The sequence below is a fragment of the Chiloscyllium plagiosum genome, unplaced genomic scaffold (genome assembly GCF_037043375.1).
Source record: "Chiloscyllium plagiosum isolate Xiang-an unplaced genomic scaffold, Cpla_swu_hap1 HiC_scaffold_42, whole genome shotgun sequence".
Taxonomy (NCBI): domain Eukaryota; kingdom Metazoa; phylum Chordata; class Chondrichthyes; order Orectolobiformes; family Hemiscylliidae; genus Chiloscyllium; species Chiloscyllium plagiosum.
The window spans coordinates 44,795,439-44,815,806 of NW_028270180.1; the positions used below are offsets into that span (position 1 = coordinate 44,795,439).

A 20,368-nucleotide genomic window follows, 5' to 3' on the forward strand; every position below is an offset into this window, starting at 1 on the left:
GCTTCTAGAACTGGCTCCGAGGTCAGAGCATCCTCACAATGTGATCTGTCGTTCTCGGATTGTAATGTTACCTCCGGTTTTCGGGTGGAGAACATTCTTTGGGACTCTTATTCTGAAAAAAAAAACAGACACAGTGACTGAAACTATGCTGCACGGTATGATGTGGATTACGGCCTGCTCAGGTTTGTGCATTTTCCCTGTAGTCCGGTGTGTTTGGTGTTCCGTGTAAACGTGAAAGTCGTCCTGTTTCGAGCAATGGGTGAAATAATTTAGCAAAGCGAGATTCGAAATTGCAGTAATGTCAAGCAGCTCATGGTTATTTGACCAAATCATAAGCGAACCCATATTCTTAAGCACTCACAGATACATTTGTAGCTGAAAAGAGTCTGAGAAGATAGACTCAGTTTACCATTGATTTTTGTCTGGATTGATGGGCTATCAATATCTGCTGCGAAATTGACATTGTAGCTGTGCCAGTCCGAGAGGACATCCCAGCAGCTGTGCGAGTCCGAGAGGAATCATGGAACCCTTATCATGTGACTTTGCATCTGTTGTTATGCAGGAGCACAATTGGAAATACAAGAGAATAAGAAGGCGCAGCCGGCTGGTAGTGTGGCCGAGCGGTCTAAGGCGCTGGATCCAGGTTCCAGTCTCGAAAGGGGCGTGGGTTCGAATTCCACCACTGCCATTTCTGCTGATCAATTCCAACGCTGCAGCTTGTTAAAATGCTGTTTCGGTGCCCACTGTATATTGATGTTGAAAACAAAAGTAAAAGGGGTTTGCTTCCCAGGGAACTAACTGTGGTGTGGGATACTGCCAAATATTTCAAAATGTCTCTACTGTCATGATCGTGTTCGCCTCCCGCTCGGAAAATCGCAAACAGTTCTGCCATCCCAGGCAAGTTGAGCTTTTTGAAAGAGTCGTTTGGAAATGCCCTGTTGTTAGTTGTGAGATTACTTTATGACTCATGCCCTCGGACTGTATCACATTTAGCATTCATGCATCTCTGTGTCTGAAAATGCATGAGATATGCCAGTTTGTTTGTGTTCCGTGTTAAATGCTTTCTGTTTTGCGATTCGCTCAATACATTTCGATTTAACAGGGTTTCTGAGGTAACTTCCAGCAGCAAAAATTCTCAGCAGAGGATCTGGGAAAATTTCGCAGAGTATGGTCAGTCGGAGCTAAAGTAAGGAAGTCGTTCGTTTCTGCAGTGTTTCACAATACTACCTCTCCCGTGAGCAGTCGAACAGACTAAATGTTTGTGCCACAGACTGCGATGGCAAACTCCGCTAAAAAGTAATCCTTTAAAGCCGGTAACATGACGTAATTGGGGTACATCGTGGAAAAAGATACTTCGGTGGACCTCATCCGTGCTCACCACATCGCCAAAATTAAACAAGTCCCGTTCCCCAGCATTTGGCCCCAATCCCTCTAAACGCATCATATCCAGAAACTCACCCGATTACCTTTGCAATTTTCTGAGTGTAATAGCCTCCTCCACTTCCTCTGGTAGATCATTCCAAACACGCACAACCTTCTTTGTGGGAAATGTGCCTCAGGTCCTTTGTCACTTTCAGCCCAATCACCTTAAAGCTATGCTCTCGAGTTTTCAACTCACACCAACTTGGGTAAAACTCAGTTAACCACCCTTCCATAAGGTCATGTTGCAGCTGTTACGCTGCAGGGAAAGTCGTCCCAGCCTATTCCACCTCGCCCTACGGTACAAACATCGACGACAGCTTTGTCTATATTTTGTCATCAATTTAACGTGTCTTTTTTTTTTACGTTTTCAAGATGTCAATTACGCTGGACAACAACGAGCTATTGGAAACAAAAAGGTGAAACGTAGAACGGATTCAACTTTCAGTGTTGGACGCCATAGAGTCGCAGCACTGCCGACTCCGACTTGTTTCTGTAGTGTAGTGGTCATCACGTTCGCCTCACACGCGAAAGGTCCCCAGTTCGAAACTGGGCCGAAACTGCTTTGTTCTTCAACTGCAGCCTTTTACATGGACAAGAGCTGAGCTTTCTTGCATGCTTTCCCATCTGCAAACCTGTCTTCGAATTTCCTTGAACAAATCTGCTCTGGTAGTGAAATGTAATGCAATTCCATTTCATTCCAGTGCAAAGCGTTGTTAAGTTTTTCTCCAACCTGGTTCTGATCATATGCCATTCTGTTGGAGAGTGTAGTTACCGCCTTCTGATCCTTCCACGAAAAGCAGTACCGCATTTGCCTTCCTTGCGCAGGCGGCTCGGTTCAAAGACAGGAAAGAAGCAGATGCTCTGGTGTCACAGCGCACCACGAATTCCTGAACTTGTCTGTTTGTCAAATGTACCCCAAGGTCGTCTCAGAAAGACCTCATTTGGAAGCTGTCAATCGTGATTCAACGTGCGAGAATTGGCACCAGATATCCTGAATCATGTTTTGGAGCAATTCGCACGTTAGTGGCTCATTCAATCAGCAACAGCAATGAAAGAAATTGCACTCTCAGAGGAACCTTTCGACTTGCGCATTCATAGCGTCGCTAGTATTAAGGTCCGCCCCGAGATCTAAGTCATGTTGGAACTGAAACGGAGGAATCGACAGAGAGGCTACAGAATGACATCGCATCCATTTGGTTTTCTTTAAATTACTGAAGAGCAGGAAAATGTAAACGGGGAGGGCGAGTGGAGAAGTGAGGCAGTTGCAGCTCTGGTGAAATTCCTTCTTTGTGATTCACTCAGCAACCAGAGACGTGAAGGTGACTCAGGCGTGAAAGCTCTTCACATCGAGAACAAAAAGCACTCAAGGGCAGTTAGCACCTCTTCCGGAGTGGGGGGTGCGGTGAGGTAATTACCTTGTGACTTCTGTTACTATGTTCAGAAACTGCCGTTTTGATTGAGGTGAACAGAAACTGCATTTCTAAAAAGCACCATGGAATTTAACAAAATTTATCGAGTCGCTTGTCGTCGATTCCCACATAGGTTTCCAACGCAGTTGGTATCCATGTGGCTCATGTCCAGGTGTGAACATCTCTGCAGCACATTGCACGGTTAAGGTAAAAGGCAAGGAAAGTCGCTTCTAGAACTGGCTCCGAGGTCAGAGCATCCTCACAATGTGATCTGTCGTTCTCGGATTGTAATGTTACCTCCGGTTTTCGGGTGGAGAACATTCTTTGGGACTCTTATTCTGAAAAAAAAAACAGACACAGTGACTGAAACTATGCTGCACGGTATGATGTGGATTACGGCCTGCTCAGGTTTGTGCATTTTCCCTGTAGTCCGGTGTGTTTGGTGTTCCGTGTAAACGTGAAAGTCGTCCTGTTTCGAGCAATGGGTGAAATAATTTAGCAAAGCGAGATTCGAAATTGCAGTAATGTCAAGCAGCTCATGGTTATTTGACCAAATCATAAGCGAACCCATATTCTTAAGCACTCACAGATACATTTGTAGCTGAAAAGAGTCTGAGAAGATAGACTCAGTTTACCATTGATTTTTGTCTGGATTGATGGGCTATCAATATCTGCTGCGAAATTGACATTGTAGCTGTGCCAGTCCGAGAGGACATCCCAGCAGCTGTGCGAGTCCGAGAGGAATCATGGAACCCTTATCATGTGACTTTGCATCTGTTGTTATGCAGGAGCACAATTGGAAATACAAGAAAATAAGAAGGCGCAGCCGGCTGGTAGTGTGGCCGAGCGGTCTAAGGCGCTGGATCCAGGTTCCAGTCTCGAAAGGGGCGTGGGTTCGAATCCCACCACTGCCATTTCTGCTGATCAACTCCAACGCTGCAGCTTGTTAAAATGCTGTTTCGGTGCCCACTGTATATTGATGTTGAAAACAAAAGTAAAAGGGGTTTGCTTCCCAGGGAACTAACTGTGGTGTGGGATACTGCCAAATATTTCAAAATGTCTCTACTGTCATGATCGTGTTCGCCTCCCGCTCGGAAAATCGCAAACAGTTCTGCCATCCCAGGCAAGTTGAGCTTTTTGAAAGAGTCGTTTGGAAATGCCCTGTTGTTAGTTGTGAGATTACTTTATGACTCATGCCCTCGGACTGTATCACATTTAGCATTCATGCATCTCTGTGTCTGAAAATGCATGAGATATGCCAGTTTGTTTGTGTTCCGTGTTAAATGCTTTCTGTTTTGCGATTCGCTCAATACATTTCGATTTAACAGGGTTTCTGAGGTAACTTCCAGCAGCAAAAATTCTCAGCAGAGGATCTGGGAAAATTTCGCAGAGTATGGTCAGTCGGAGCTAAAGTAAGGAAGTCGTTCGTTTCTGCAGTGTTTCACAATACTACCTCTCCCGTGAGCAGTCGAACAGACTAAATGTTTGTGCCACAGACTGCGATGGCAAACTCCGCTAAAAAGTAATCCTTTAAAGCCGGTAACATGACGTAATTGGGGTACATCGTGGAAAAAGATACTTCGGTGGACCTCATCCGTGCTCACCACATCGCCAAAATTAAACAAGTCCCGTTCCCCAGCATTTGGCCCCAATCCCTCTAAACGCATCATATCCAGAAACTCACCCGATTACCTTTGCAATTTTCTGAGTGTAATAGCCTCCTCCACTTCCTCTGGTAGATCATTCCAAACACGCACAACCTTCTTTGTGGGAAATGTGCCTCAGGTCCTTTGTCACTTTCAGCCCAATCACCTTAAAGCTATGCTCTCGAGTTTTCAACTCACACCAACTTGGGTAAAACTCAGTTAACCACCCTTCCATAAGGTCATGTTGCAGCTGTTACGCTGCAGGGAAAGTCGTCCCAGCCTATTCCACCTCGCCCTACGGTACAAACATCGACGACAGCTTTGTCTATATTTTGTCATCAATTTAACGTGTCTTTTTTTTTTACGTTTTCAAGATGTCAATTACGCTGGACAACAACGAGCTATTGGAAACAAAAAGGTGAAACGTAGAACGGATTCAACTTTCAGTGTTGGACGCCATAGAGTCGCAGCACTGCCGATTCCGACTTGTTTCTGTAGTGTAGTGGTCATCACGTTCGCCTCACACGCGAAAGGTCCCCAGTTCGAAACTGGGCCGAAACTGCTTTGTTCTTCAACTGCAGCCTTTTACATGGACAAGAGCTGAGCTTTCTTGCATGCTTTCCCATCTGCAAACCTGCCTTCGAATTTCCTTGAACAAATCTGCTGTGGTAGTGAAATGTAATGCAATTCCATTTCATTCCAGTGCAAAGCGTTGTTAAGTTTTTCTCCAACCTGGTTCTGATCATATGCCATTCTGTTGGAGAGTGTAGTTACCGCCTTCTGATCCTTCCACGAAAAGCAGTACCGCATTTGCCTTCCTTGCGCAGGCGGCTCGGTTCAAAGACAGGAAAGAAGCAGATGCTCTGGTGTCACAGCGCACCACGAATTCCTGAACTTGTCTGTTTGTCAAATGTACCCCAAGGTCGTCTCAGAAAGACCTCATTTGGAAGCTGTCAATCGTGATTCAACGTGCGAGAATTGGCACCAGATATCCTGAATCATGTTTTGGAGCAATTCGCACGTTAGTGGCTCATTCAATCAGCAACAGCAATGAAAGAAATTGCACTCTCAGAGGAACCTTTCGACTTGCGCATTCATAGCGTCGCTAGTATTAAGGTCCGCCCCGAGATCTAAGTCATGTTGGAACTGAAACGGAGGAATCGACAGAGAGGCTACAGAATGACATCGCATCCATTTGGTTTTCTTTAAATTACTGACGAGCAGGAAAATGTAAACGGGGAGGGCGAGTGGAGAAGTGAGGCAGTTGCAGCTCTGGTGAAATTCCTTCTTTGTGATTCACTCAGCAACCAGAGACGTGAAGGTGACTCAGGCGTGAAAGCTCTTCACATCGAGAACAAAAAGCACTCAAGGGCAGTTAGCACCTCTTCCGGAGTGGGGGGTGCGGTGAGGTAATTACCTTGTGACTTCTGTTACTATGTTCAGAAACTGCCGTTTTGATTGAGGTGAACAGAAACTGCATTTCTAAAAAGCACCATGGAATTTAACAAAATTTATCGAGTCGCTTGTCGTCGATTCCCACATAGGTTTCCAACGCAGTTGGTATCCATGTGGCTCATGTCCAGGTGTGAACATCTCTGCAGCACATTGCACGGTTAAGGTAAAAGGCAAGGAAAGTCGCTTCTAGAACTGGCTCCGAGGTCAGAGCATCCTCACAATGTGATCTGTCGTTCTCGGATTGTAATGTTACCTCCGGTTTTCGGGTGGAGAACATTCTTTGGGACTCTTATTCTGAAAAAAAAAACAGACACAGTGACTGAAACTATGCTGCACGGTATGATGTGGATTACGGCCTGCTCAGGTTTGTGCATTTTCCCTGTAGTCCGGTGTGTTTGGTGTTCCGTGTAAACGTGAAAGTCGTCCTGTTTCGAGCAATGGGTGAAATAATTTAGCAAAGCGAGATTCGAAATTGCAGTAATGTCAAGCAGCTCATGGTTATTTGACCAAATCATAAGCGAACCCATATTCTTAAGCACTCACAGATACATTTGTAGCTGAAAAGAGTCTGAGAAGATAGACTCAGTTTACCATTGATTTTTGTCTGGATTGATGGGCTATCAATATCTGCTGCGAAATTGACATTGTAGCTGTGCCAGTCCGAGAGGACATCCCAGCAGCTGTGCGAGTCCGAGAGGAATCATGGAACCCTTATCATGTGACTTTGCATCTGTTGTTATGCAGGAGCACAATTGGAAATACAAGAAAATAAGAAGGCGCAGCCGGCTGGTAGTGTGGCCGAGCGGTCTAAGGCGCTGGATCCAGGTTCCAGTCTCGAAAGGGGCGTGGGTTCGAATCCCACCACTGCCATTTCTGCTGATCAACTCCAACGCTGCAGCTTGTTAAAATGCTGTTTCGGTGCCCACTGTATATTGATGTTGAAAACAAAAGTAAAAGGGGTTTGCTTCCCAGGGAACTAACTGTGGTGTGGGATACTGCCAAATATTTCAAAATGTCTCTACTGTCATGATCGTGTTCGCCTCCCGCTCGGAAAATCGCAAACAGTTCTGCCATCCCAGGCAAGTTGAGCTTTTTGAAAGAGTCGTTTGGAAATGCCCTGTTGTTAGTTGTGAGATTACTTTATGACTCATGCCCTCGGACTGTATCACATTTAGCATTCATGCATCTCTGTGTCTGAAAATGCATGAGATATGCCAGTTTGTTTGTGTTCCGTGTTAAATGCTTTCTGTTTTGCGATTCGCTCAATACATTTCGATTTAACAGGGTTTCTGAGGTAACTTCCAGCAGCAAAAATTCTCAGCAGAGGATCTGGGAAAATTTCGCAGAGTATGGTCAGTCGGAGCTAAAGTAAGGAAGTCGTTCGTTTCTGCAGTGTTTCACAATACTACCTCTCCCGTGAGCAGTCGAACAGACTAAATGTTTGTGCCACAGACTGCGATGGCAAACTCCGCTAAAAAATAATCCTTTAAAGCCGGTAACATGACGTAATTGGGGTACATCGTGGAAAAAGATACTTCGGTGGACCTCATCCGTGCTCACCACATCGCCAAAATTAAACAAGTCCCGTTCCCCAGCATTTGGCCCCAATCCCTCTAAACGCATCATATCCAGAAACTCACCCGATTACCTTTGCAATTTTCTGAGTGTAATAGCCTCCTCCACTTCCTCTGGTAGATCATTCCAAACACGCACAACCTTCTTTGTGGGAAATGTGCCTCAGGTCCTTTGTCACTTTCAGCCCAATCACCTTAAAGCTATGCTCTCGAGTTTTCAACTCACACCAACTTGGGTAAAACTCAGTTAACCACCCTTCCATAAGGTCATGTTGCAGCTGTTACGCTGCAGGGAAAGTCGTCCCAGCCTATTCCACCTCGCCCTACGGTACAAACATCGACGACAGCTTTGTCTATATTTTGTCATCAATTTAACGTGTCTTTTTTTTTACGTTTTCAAGATGTCAATTACGCTGGACAACAACGAGCTATTGGAAACAAAAAGGTGAAACGTAGAACGGATTCAACTTTCAGTGTTGGACGCCATAGAGTCGCAGCATTGCCGACTCCGGCTTGTTTCTGTAGTGTAGTGGTCATCACGTTCGCCTCACACGCGAAAGGTCCCCAGTTCGAAACTGGGCAGAAACTGCTTTGTTCTTCAACTGCAGCCTTTTACATGGAAAAGAGCTGAGCTTTCTTGCATGCTTTCCCATCTGCAAACCTGCCTTCGAATTTCCTTGAACAAATCTGCTCTGGTAGTGAAATGTAATGCAATTCCATTTCATTCCAGTGCAAAGCGTTGTTAAGTTTTTCTCCAACCTGGTTCTGATCATATGCCATTCTGTTGGAGAGTGTAGTTACCGCCTTCTGATCCTTCCACGAAAAGCAGTACCGCATTTGCCTTCCTTGCGCAGGCGGCTCGGTTCAAAGACAGGAAAGAAGCAGATGCTCTGGTGTCACAGCGCACCACGAATTCCTGAACTTGTCTGTTTGTCAAATGTACCCCAAGGTCGTCTCAGAAAGACCTCATTTGGAAGCTGTCAATCGTGATTCAACGTGCGAGAATTGGCACCAGATATCCTGAATCATGTTTTGGAGCAATTCGCACGTTAGTGGCTCATTCAATCAGCAACAGCAATGAAAGAAATTGCACTCTCAGAGGAACCTTTCGACTTGCGCATTCATAGCGTCGCTAGTATTAAGGTCCGCCCCGAGATCTAAGTCATGTTGGAACTGAAACGGAGGAATCGACAGAGAGGCTACAGAATGACATCGCATCCATTTGGTTTTCTTTAAATTACTGACGAGCAGGAAAATGTAAACGGGGAGGGCGAGTGGAGAAGTGAGGCAGTTGCAGCTCTGGTGAAATTCCTTCTTTGTGATTCACTCAGCAACCAGAGACGTGAAGGTGACTCAGGCGTGAAAGCTCTTCACATCGAGAACAAAAAGCACTCAAGGGCAGTTAGCACCTCTTCCGGAGTGGGGGGTGCGGTGAGGTAATTACCTTGTGACTTCTGTTACTATGTTCAGAAACTGCCGTTTTGATTGAGGTGAACAGAAACTGCATTTCTAAAAAGCACCATGGAATTTAACAAAATTTATCGAGTCGCTTGTCGTCGATTCCCACATAGGTTTCCAACGCAGTTGGTATCCATGTGGCTCATGTCCAGGTGTGAACATCTCTGCAGCACATTGCACGGTTAAGGTAAAAGGCAAGGAAAGTCGCTTCTAGAACTGGCTCCGAGGTCAGAGCATCCTCACAATGTGATCTGTCGTTCTCGGATTGTAATGTTACCTCCGGTTTTCGGGTGGAGAACATTCTTTGGGACTCTTATTCTGAAAAAAAAAACAGACACAGTGACTGAAACTATGCTGCACGGTATGATGTGGATTACGGCCTGCTCAGGTTTGTGCATTTTCCCTGTAGTCCGGTGTGTTTGGTGTTCCGTGTAAACGTGAAAGTCGTCCTGTTTCGAGCAATGGGTGAAATCATTTAGCAAAGCGAGATTCGAAATTGCAGTAATGTCAAGCAGCTCATGGTTATTTGACCAAATCATAAGCGAACCCATATTCTTAAGCACTCACAGATACATTTGTAGCTGAAAAGAGTCTGAGAAGATAGACTCAGTTTACCATTGATTTTTGTCAGGATTGATGGGCTATCAATATCTGCTGCGAAATTGACATTGTAGCTGTGCCAGTCTGAGAGGACATCCCAGCAGCTGTGCGAGTCCGAGAGGAATCATGGAACCCTTATCATGTGACTTTGCATCTGTTGTTATGCAGGAGCACAATTGGAAATACAAGAAAATAAGAAGGCGCAGCCGGCTGGTAGTGTGGCCGAGCAGTCTAAGGCGCTGGATCCAGGTTCCAGTCTCGAAAGGGGCGTGGGTTCGAATCCCACCACTGCCATTTCTGCTGATCAACTCCAACGCTGCAGCTTGTTAAAATGCTGTTTCGGTGCCCACTGTATATTGATGTTGAAAACAAAAGTAAAAGGGGTTTGCTTCCCAGGGAACTAACTGTGGTGTGGGATACTGCCAAATATTTCAAAATGTCTCTACTGTCATGATCGTGTTCGCCTCCCGCTCGGAAAATCGCAAACAGTTCTGCCATCCCAGGCAAGTTGAGCTTTTTGAAAGAGTCGTTTGGAAATGCCCTGTTGTTAGTTGTGAGATTACTTTATGACTCATGCCCTCGGACTGTATCACATTTAGCATTCATGCATCTCTGTGTCTGAAAATGCATGAGATATGCCAGTTTGTTTGTGTTCCGTGTTAAATGCTTTCTGTTTTGCGATTCGCTCAATACATTTCGATTTAACAGGGTTTCTGAGGTAACTTCCAACAGCAAAAATTCTCAGCTGAGGATCTGGGAAAATTTCACAGAGTATGGTCAGTCGGAGCTAAAGTAAGGAAGTCGTTCGTTTCTGCAGTGTTTCACAATACTACCTTTCCCGTGAGCAGTCGAACAGACTAAATGATTGTGCCACAGACTGCGATGGCCAACTCCGCTAAAAAGTAATCCTTTAAAGCTGGTGGAAGCAACACGACGTTATTGGGGTACACCGTGGAAAAAGATACTTCGGTGGACCTCGACCATGCTCACCCCATAGCCAAAATTAAACAAGTCCCGTTCCCCAGCATTTGGCCACAATCCCTCTAAATGCATCCTATCCAGAAACTCACCCGATTTCCTTTGCAATTTTCTGAGTGTAATAGCCTGCTCCACTTCCTCTGGTAGATCATTCCAAACATAACCTTCTTTGTGGGAAATGTGCCTCAGGTCCTTTGTCACTTTCAGCCCACTCACCTTAAAGCTATGCTGTCGAGTTTTCAACTCACACCAACTTGGGTAAAACACGTAAATACTCAGTTTACCACCCTTCCATAAGGTCATGTCGCAGCTTTTACGCTGCAGGGAAAGTCGTCCCAGCCTATTCCACCTCGCCCTACGGTACAAACATCGACGACATCTTTGTCTATATTTTGTCATCAATTTAAAGTGTCTTTTTTTTTACGTTTTCATGATGTCAATTACGCTGGACAACAACGAGATATTGGAAACAGAAAGGTGAAACGTAGAACGGATTCAACTTTCAGTGCTGGACGCCACTGATTCGCCGCACTGGCGGCGGCGGCTTGTTTCTGTAGTGTAATGGTCATCACGTTCGCCTAACACGCGAAAAGTCCCCAGTTCGAAACTGGGCAGAAACTGCTTTGTTCTTCAGCTGCAGCCTTTTACATGGACAAGAGCTGAGCTTTCTTGCTTGCTTTCCCATCTGCAAACCTGCCTTCGAATTTGCTTGAACAAATCTGCTCTGGGAGTGAAATGTAATGCAATTCCATTTAATTACAGTGCAAAGCGTTGTTAAGTTTTTCTCCAACCTGGTTCTGATCATATGCCATTCTGTTGAGAGTGTAGTTACCGCCTTCTGATCCTTCCACGAAAAGCAGTACCGCATTTGCATTCCTTGCGCAGGCGGCTCGGTTCAAAGACAGGAAAGAAGCAGATGCTTTGGTGTCACAGCGCACCACGAATTCCCGAACTTGTCTGTCTGTCAAATGCAATAGCTGTACAAGGAAAATAAAACGTGCTCCAAACTTCCCTTTATCATTCATCCCTGGTTTTGAATTTCTAAACTCTAGATATAGATCCATACGAATGAGAGAATTTCCCTCCTGTTAACTCCGACCAAACTCACATCACCTGGAACCCTTCCATATGGACACAACTCGATTTTACCTGGTGTCACACCACATGATCTATTCGTCTTTTCCACCACGCCATGAAACCCCGCCTTGACTTTTCAAATGTCATTATCCCTCACTACATCGATGGGTTCCTTTCCATTTTCTTCTTTCCAAGTAAACACTGTCCATTCTTCCTGACGACTTTTCATTGCAGTCATCGCTATCCATGTCTTTTATTATCTCTTTATATTCCAGTATTGTTCATGTTGAGAAAGGATGCTGGGTCCTATACAACAAATTAAAGCCCGCTCGAATGCTGTATACTGCCATGACCAACGTAGTGAAAATGGAAGCTAATTCTTTCAAAAGTGAATCCGTTAGTTGTCGCATTATGTATCAATCCCTGACTGGGAAGTGACCGTTTTTCCTCACTTTTCTCTCCTTTCTGAACATTTGCTCAAGCAACACAGTAAGGGAACATAGAATGCCTAATGTTCAGAAACTGACTATTCGCTGCAAGAAATGCACACCAATCCTCCAGGGATTAACCCTCACAGAGCAATACTTTACCCTTTTTCTCTTCATTTGCTCCTGAATAAGGCACCTTACTGACAGTCGACCTTGTTGTAGGCAAATCATATCTCTGGCGCAGTGAGGCAGCAGTGATAACCAGTGAGCCAACTTGCGGCCCTGTACAATATTGCAAGGCACATGCCGACGCGTTTGAAATGCGATTCCTGTCAAAGATGCTCTACTTTTGTTGTTGCCCTTATTAGGAACAATAAATCCTGATTTCCTGACCAAGAAATGAACCCAAACCACAGCGGTGATAGCGCTGCATCGTAACCATTAGCCGACCAGGAAGGACGGCGTGTGCACTTGTATCTTCTCTCAGCAGCACAGCTTTCTTTTCCAGCGATGAGAAATTTCTATCAAAAAAGAATGTTCGTGACACCGTTCTTTTACAGCACAGAATAATACATTATGTCAGTGCCAGTCATTAAACATCCATCCATTCTCGTTTCCAGATACCAAGACTTGGCCCACAGCCTGACGTCTGAAGTGTTCATTTCAATCAGACTTTCTATGCAAAGTTTTAATCTCAAATGAACCAGCGATAGGGACTGAAGTCAGATATCGTCACATTTGTTCCTGACCTGCGGGAGAACTGAACCTCATTTTGACCCATAGAGGGAACTATACAGACACATCTTTTGATAGTGACGAAGGACTCAGGAGAGCCCAATTTCCATAAAATGAAGAATTGAACAGTCTGGCCTCTTCTTTGTTCACTATTAGCTTTAAAACCCGTTTCTGTTTACATAGGTAAACTGGCAGGAGGCTGTCCTTCTAAGACTGCCCCAATCGTGAATATTTGGAACCTGCTAAACGTTAATTTCTCCACCTCTGGGGCAGCCTGGCTAGCTATGCTCTTCCAGCCTCCTATCTGTTTAATTTGGATTCCAGCACATTCCTGTTTCTCCATAAGGAACGGAAGCACACAGCCGCATCCCTGTTCGTTTTCGTCCTGCACTGTTTCACCATTACTTTACTGCTTCTATTGAGTCACGTTGTTCTTCCTGCCAAACAAAGGCATTCTTCGCATCAGAAGCTTGTCATTCTCATATTCCTCGAAAGAAAAACACGGATGTGGACTTCCAAACTGAAACAGATGAGGCCAGGTCTGCGTAAAAAAATGACTTCCAGCTGTTCCTTCAAAAATATTTCCTAACAACATATAGAACGCACCTTCGGATGCTTGCTGCAATAGTTGTAAGAAAATTCAGCAAGACTGCCGTGAGAATGGAGGCTACAACTCCTGGTTTACGAAACCAGGGCTCGAACCACTGAGTTAAGGAAGCACTAACGTCTTGAGACTGACAAAAGATGATGACCTCGAGCAGAACAAATTTTGTCAAATCGGTTTTGTGATACAAGCTTCGTTTTGTGTGACAAAATACGACTTGAAACCCACTTCTTTGATCGCTTGTTTGTTATAACACTTTGTCAGCTTCCAAATATCTCATAATGTGACAGGGGTCAACATTTGTTTAAACTCACACAGAGGAAAAGTTTTGAAGTTTCTATTATGAAAAAGGCACGTTGTAGTGTTAATACCAATTAATTGTCCTTGATTTCAGCATGTATTACAGTTTTTCTTCATCAATTGGTGAGTAATTCCTTTCCTATAGCCCTGTGCGATTAACATAGCGATGGGATTTCATAATTTATGGCTTTGGCAGATGACGTTTAGGCACCAAACGTGAAACAGTTCAAATCGAACATGTTTTGGAGGTTGAAATTCGAGGGAATGCAGAATATCTGAGGGAGCACTTTGAAACATAATCCCGGGTGTCGTGTCCGCTGGCTGGGTTGACATACTATTGACCAGCTCCGTTTGCTCTTGAGTGGGCTGGACGACATGACAGTGATACATAGAGGGAAGACAGTCAAGAGATTTGTAGAAAATGATGAAACCTTTGAAATTTAGCTGCCCAGTGATGGCTGAGCAACCCTTGTTGTGAGTACACCCACATGCAGAGGAGGTATTGGAAGACATCCGGATTAAATCATTGGGTGAATAACCTGCAACTCTTTCCCTTCCACCATGAGGGAGCCCGTGTGGAAAGATAAAGCTGCGAAGGCCGCATTGCACGAGTGGGAAAATGGGCGTTGGTAAAAATGTCATTCAGATAATGAACAATGAAACAGTGAACAGAACGCAAGTGCACCCTTGAACAGAAGCTGAGGGAGTTAGAGCATAGAACATAGAACATTACAGCGCAGTACCGTCCCTTTGGCCCTCGATGTTGCGCCGACCTGTGTACCGATCTGAAGACCACCTTACCTATATTATTCCATGAACGTCCATAAGCTTGTCCAATGACGACTTAAATGTACTTAACGTTAGGGAATCTACTACCGCTGCAGGCAAAGCGTTCCATACCCTTACTACTCTCTAAGTAAATAAACTACCTCTGACACCTGTCCTCTATCTATCATTCCTCAATTTAAAGCTATGCCCCCTCGTGCTGGTTGTCGCCATTCTTGAAAGAAGGCTCTCCCTATCCCTGCCTCACCATCTGAATGTAATATATGTCTCTGTTAAGTCATTTCTCAACCTTCTTCTCTCTATCGAGAAAATTACAAGTCCCGCAGCCTTTCCTCGTAAGACTTTCCCTCCATATCAGGTTACATCCGAGTAAATCTCCTCTGCACCCTTTCCAAAGCTTCCATATCCTTCTTCTCATGCGGTGACCAGAACTGTACACAATACACAAAGTGTGGCCGCACTAGAATTTTGTGCATCTGTAGCATAACCTCATGGTTCCAGAACACGATCCCTCTATTAATAAAAGCTAAAACACTGTATGCCTTCTTAACAACTCTGTCAATCTGGCTGGCAACTTTCAAGGATCTGTGTACCTGGACACCGAGATCTTTCTGCTCATCGACACTACCAGGAATCTTACCATTAATCTAATACTTTGCATTTCTCTTACTCTGACCAAAGTGAATCACCTCACACTTGTCCGCAACAAATTCCATTTGCCACCTCTCAGCCCAGCTCTGCAGCTTATCTATATCTCGCTGCAACCTTCTACGTAATTCGTCACTATCCACAACTCCACCAACCTCAGTGTCATCTGCAAACGTACTAACACACCCTTCTACGCCCTCATCCACGTCGTTTATAAAACGAACAGCAGTGGACCCAACAGCGATCCTTGCGGCTCAGCACTGTTAAGTGGACTCCAGGAGCAACATTTCCCAACAACTACCACCCTGTGTCTTCTTTCAGCAAGCCAATTACTGACACAAACTGCTTTATCTCCAACAATCCCATTCCTCCGGATTTTTTACAATAGCCTACTGCGGGGAACCTTATCGAACGCCTTGCTGAAATCCATATACACAACATCATCTCATCTACCTGCTTGGTCACCTTCTCAAAGAACTCCATAAGGTTTTTGTGGCACGACGTAACCTTCACAAATCTATGCTGACTATCCCTAATCAAATTATTCTTTTCTAGATGATTATACATCCTATCTCTTATAACCTTTTCCAACACTTTACCAACAAGTGAAGTGAAGCTCACTGGTCTATAATAAACAGGATTGTCTCTACTCCCATTCTTGAACATGGGAACCACATTTGCTATCCTCCAGTCTTCTGGCACTATTCGTGTAGACAATGACAATTTAAAAATCAATGCCAAAGGTTCGGCAATCATCCCAATGGCTTCCCAAAGGATCTTAGGATAAATCCCATCCGGCCCAGGGGACATATCTACTTTTGCACTCTTCAGGATTTCTAATACCTCCTCCTTGTGAACCTCAATCACACCTTGTCCAGTTGCCTGTATCTAAGTATTCTACTCGACAACATTGCCGTTTTCTAGACTGAATACTGTTGAAAAGTATTCAGTTGGTGCTTCCCCTATCTCCACTGACTCTGCACACAACTTCCCACTAATGTCCCTGATTGGCCCTAATCTTACTCTCGTCATTCTTTTATTCCTTAAATACATATCAAAAGCCTTCGGTTTAAGCATGATCCTATCGGCCAACAACTTTTCACGTCGTCTCCTGGCTCATCTGAGCTCTCTCTTTAGGTCTTTCCTGGTTACCTTGCAACCATTAAGCGCCCTAAATGAGCCTTCACATCTCATCCTAACATAAGCCTTCTTCTTCCTCTTGACCAGACAGTCTACTTCCTTCATAAACCACGGCTCCCGCGCTCTACAGATTTCTCCCTGCCTGACAGATTCATACTTATCAAGGACACACAGTAGCATTTCCTTGAATTAGCTCCACATTTCTAATGTGCCTACACTGCAGTTTCCTTCTCCATCCTATGCTTCCTAAATCCTGCCTAATCGCATCATAAATGACGTTCCCCTAGCTGTAACTCTTGCCCAGTGGTATACACCTATCTATATCTATCACAATAGTAAACTCAACAGAACGGTGATCTCTATCACCAAAGTGCTCACCTACTTCCCAGTCTAACACTTGGCCGGGCTCATTACCCATTACCGAATCTAATGTGACCACGCCCCTTGTTGGCCTGTCTACATACTGTGTCAGGAACCCCTCCTGCACACAGTGGACAAAAACTGACCCATCTATAGTAATCGTACTATAGTGTTTTCTGCCAATATTTGGAAAGTTGTAGTCCCCCATGACAACTACCCTCTCTCCCTCACTCCGATCGAAAATCATATTTGCTATCCTTTCGTCTACATCTCTGGAACTATTCGGAGGCCTGTAGAAAACTCCCAATAGCGTGACCTCTCCTTTCCTGTTTCTAACTCCAGCCCATATTACGTCAGTTGACGAGACCCAAATATCCTTTCTGCAACTGTAATACTGTCCTTGACCAACACAGCCACACGTCTCCCTCTTTTACCTTCTTCTCTGTTCTTATTGTAATCCTGGAATCTGCAACAACCATTCCTGTCCCTGCTCTGTGCATGTCTACGAAATGGCCACAACATCGAATTCCCAGGTACCAATGCAAGCTGCAAGTTCGTCCACCTTATTCTGGATGCTCCTGGCATTGAAGCAGACACACTCCAAACCAAATTCTTGCTTGCTGGTGCCATCTTGCGCCCCTGAAGCTTGATTCTGGACCTCCCTACTATCAAAAATTTCTATACTTGAACTGCAATTTTGGTTCACATCCCCCTGCTGGATTAGTTTAAACCCACCCCAATAGCCTTAGCGAATTTCCCGCCCCCACCCAAAGATATTGGTACCCCTCTGGTTCAGATGAATATCATCCGGCTTGTACAGGTCCCACCGACCCCAGAAAGAGCCCCAATTATCCAAGAATCCAAAACGCTCCCTGCTGCACCATCAGTGTAGCCACGTGCTCAACTCCTCTCTCTTTCTATCCATTGCTCCACTAGCACCAGAGCAGGGAGGGAATTTGAAAGAACGGATCGAAGTGTATTCTGACCGTGTCGTCCAAACGAATGGTTTAGCGTTTGAGCTGCAGAAGGGCAGAGACGTGGAAGAGTTTATGATGTTAATGAGGTGCAAGTCGGCTGACATGGTGATGATGGGGATATGTGGTTAATAACACATCACGAGTTGAAGGATGTCACCATGGTAATGACGTGTCTGTTGAGACTCAAACCAATGCCAGGGAGAAATTTAAATCAGTGGCGACGCATTTTCTCCTGTCACGTCGTCGATGATGCCTTCCAGCTCATCTCATTCACTTCCCTCAACCCCAATCCCAAAACCCATCCCTCCAAATATGACGAGGACATAACTTCTTTCTTCAACACTTTAAAATCTTGCAGCCTCTGTAGACATCATGTCATCCTCCGGTATTTCCGTCAGCTGCAAATGAACCCCAACAATTAAGATGTGCTTCCCTCCCCACCCCTATCCATTTTCTATAAAGATCATTCCCTCTTCCACTCCCTTACAAAGTGCACGCTACCACAAAACCACACTCCTCTCCCAGCACCTTCTCATTCCTACACGGTATTTGCAAAACATCCACCCACACATCCGTCCTTAATTCTGTCAAAGGACCGAAAGACCCTTGCATGTCCATCAGAAGATTACCTGCATTTCCACGCATGTCATTTACTGTAACAATTGCTCCCTCTGCTGTCTCCTCGACATTGTGGAAATTGGATGCCTCATTACAGACCGCTTTGGAAAACATCTCCGGGACACCCGCACCAAACAACACCACTGGCCTCTGGCTAAACAGTCAACTCTCCCTTCCACACAGCCAAATTCATTCAGGTCCAGGGCCTCCGCCGCTCTCATGAACTGTCCTATCTGTACATCTTCCATCCCACCTATCTGCTCCAGCCTGCGCTGCGACCTTTCATCATTATCCCCACCTCCGTCAATCTAGCACACTCTCCGCTACCTTGTCCCACCCCACCTGCTTCCATTTGTGTCTGTATCCCCTCGGTTCACAAGCCTCTTTCCTGATGAAGTCTCGTGTCCAAAATATCGATTGTCCTGCTCATTCGTTGCTGCCTGCCCTGCTGCGCTTTTCCAGCATCACACTTTCGACTCAGTGGAGAGGTAGTGGATTTTGAGCTGGGGACTGAAGTCAGAGGCCTCAGTTTTGCAATGATTGACTTGTAAGAAATGTTTGCTCCATCAGGACTGTATGTCAGAAATGCCAGGACAATGTTTGACCTGGAGGGAACACGGAGGCGATCGTGTTCATATCCACCTGCTGACCTGCTCGTTCCCTGTGGTGGAAGTTGTGTGCATGAAAGATTCTGACAAAGTTCTTGTCAAATTCTTAGTGTCGAAAATCCCTTACCTTCAAGCCATATCTTCAGACAGATTCTAGAGTCTTTTGAAAGACGGTTTCACACTCACATTTTGGGATCACATCAATTTCGCAGGAGATTAGAAGGGGTAGATTTAGAGATCAACCCCTCCACCATAATCTGATGAAGCCACGAATTCTATCCCAAATACAACTTGATCAGATTTCGAACGTGAAAGGAAAAAGCTCTGGTAATAGTGTGAGATAAGTCGTTCACTTATTGTGCGTGTGGACCAGGTTTTTACCTGTCATCAGACTTACACATCTCAATTGCAGTCATAGTGAGGAATGACTGGAAATGTAGGGATTCATTTCCCTGTCTGAGCTGAAATCCCACGGACGCAATGATACCAGGAACAAGCCATTCACCTGCTCAGAGTGTGGGAAGGGATTCACTCTGTCACTGACCTGCTGCGACACCTGCTCGTTCAATATGATGAGAAACGATTTCAGTGTCTGAACTGCGGAAAATGCTTTAAAAAGTCCTGCGATTGGAGAACCGAACGCGATGCTCATACTAATGTGAAACCTTTCTCTCTCCGGACTTTGGAAAATGTTATCAAACCTCTTTGTGCTTCATCTCTGAGAAATTTGCTGACATAAATACGAGTTCATTAAGATATATAGAGACCTGACGTCTGACCCACGTGCTCACCCGGAATAGAGACCTCTCCAATTCCAAATCTGTGGGACCCTGCTGCAAAGTCCGAGCGACCGCATGGCTCATCACCTTTCTCGCAATATTAACAGGTCTTTGTAAATGCCATGAATGAGGGAGGTGCTGCACAATTTCCTGAATACTTACGTGTGTTCAACCTGTTCACACTGAATAAAGACAGTAATCATTATAAACTTTCCTGTGGACAGTTCATCATGAACGTCATCACATTGTGGAGAGACCTATCAACTATGTAGCCTGTGGGATGTGCTCTCTAGTCTCTGTAGAACTGATTTCCCATCGATATTTTCGAATTGTGAGAGACGTTTCAAGGAACCTACTCCAGGAATAGGTTCAAGCGATCATCTCAACTCTCAGTACACCATCTGGTTTGCATTTGGCCGCAAGCATTTACCTGCTCCATGTGAGCAAAACAGTTAGGTCAGTCATCGACCCTGTTGAGAGAATAGAGGATCCCAACGAGGGAAGGAATTCACTCACTCATCGACCCTACTAAGGCAGCGTAGTGTTTACATATCGCAACAGCAATTGAACATTGTTGTTCTTCACATTCAGGCCTGGAATCAAAGTTGGAATATTCTAGATAACAATCAAATAATTCAGCTTTGTGTTAAATGCTTTGAGTAGGTAATGAGCAAGTTAGACGAAGTCAAGCCTGTGGAGGTGACCAGCTTGAATTTCCACAGACATATGTCAAGATGCAATACGGCAAACTGCTAAAGAAGAGGAC

The 20,368-nt window shown here is 44.9% G+C and overlaps 3 non-coding genes across 3 annotated transcripts; all 3 read left to right on the forward strand.

Annotated features, from left to right (window-relative positions):
- Window positions 1–3,663: 3,663 nt before the first annotated feature.
- trnal-cag (transfer RNA leucine (anticodon CAG)) lies at window positions 3,664–3,745 on the forward strand. The gene has a single exon. It is a non-coding gene; the product is annotated as a tRNA-Leu (tRNA).
- Window positions 3,746–6,720: 2,975 nt separating this feature from the next.
- On the forward strand, window positions 6,721–6,802 carry trnal-cag (transfer RNA leucine (anticodon CAG)). Its single transcript has one exon. It is a non-coding gene; the product is annotated as a tRNA-Leu (tRNA).
- A 1,219-nt stretch (window positions 6,803–8,021) lies between these two features.
- trnav-cac (transfer RNA valine (anticodon CAC)) lies at window positions 8,022–8,094 on the forward strand. The gene has a single exon. It is a non-coding gene; the product is annotated as a tRNA-Val (tRNA).
- The last annotated feature ends 12,274 nt before the right edge of the window (window positions 8,095–20,368 follow it).